The sequence below is a fragment of the Hirundo rustica genome, chromosome 16 (genome assembly GCF_015227805.2).
Source record: "Hirundo rustica isolate bHirRus1 chromosome 16, bHirRus1.pri.v3, whole genome shotgun sequence".
Taxonomy (NCBI): domain Eukaryota; kingdom Metazoa; phylum Chordata; class Aves; order Passeriformes; family Hirundinidae; genus Hirundo; species Hirundo rustica.
Window position 1 is genome coordinate 1,915,589 of NC_053465.1, and position 389 is coordinate 1,915,977.

The following is a 389-nucleotide window of genomic DNA, read 5'->3' on the forward strand; positions in this document are numbered from 1 at the left end:
GGGCAGCCCCGGGCCACGCCCCCGCCCCGGACACGCCCCGCTATCGGACACGCCCACGGCGGGGCCGGGCCCTCAATGGCTGCGCGCCCGGCGCCCGTCAATCAAGGCTGGACTCGCCTCCGGGACACGCCCCCACGGCCGCGCCCAGCGATGGCCACGCCCCGTCCCCTCGGAGGGGACACCGAGTGATGGACACCGAGTGATGGACACCGAGTGATGGACGCGGAGCGAGGCGCAGCCGCTTCCACCCAAACACCAGGAGAAACGTGTGCCCACGAAGGTTGGCACAGCCTGGGACTGCCCCGGGGAGCGCGTGGAGTCTCCCTGTCTGAAGACATCCCAAACCCACCTGGATGAGTTCCTGTGTCACCTGCTCCGGGTGGGCTGGG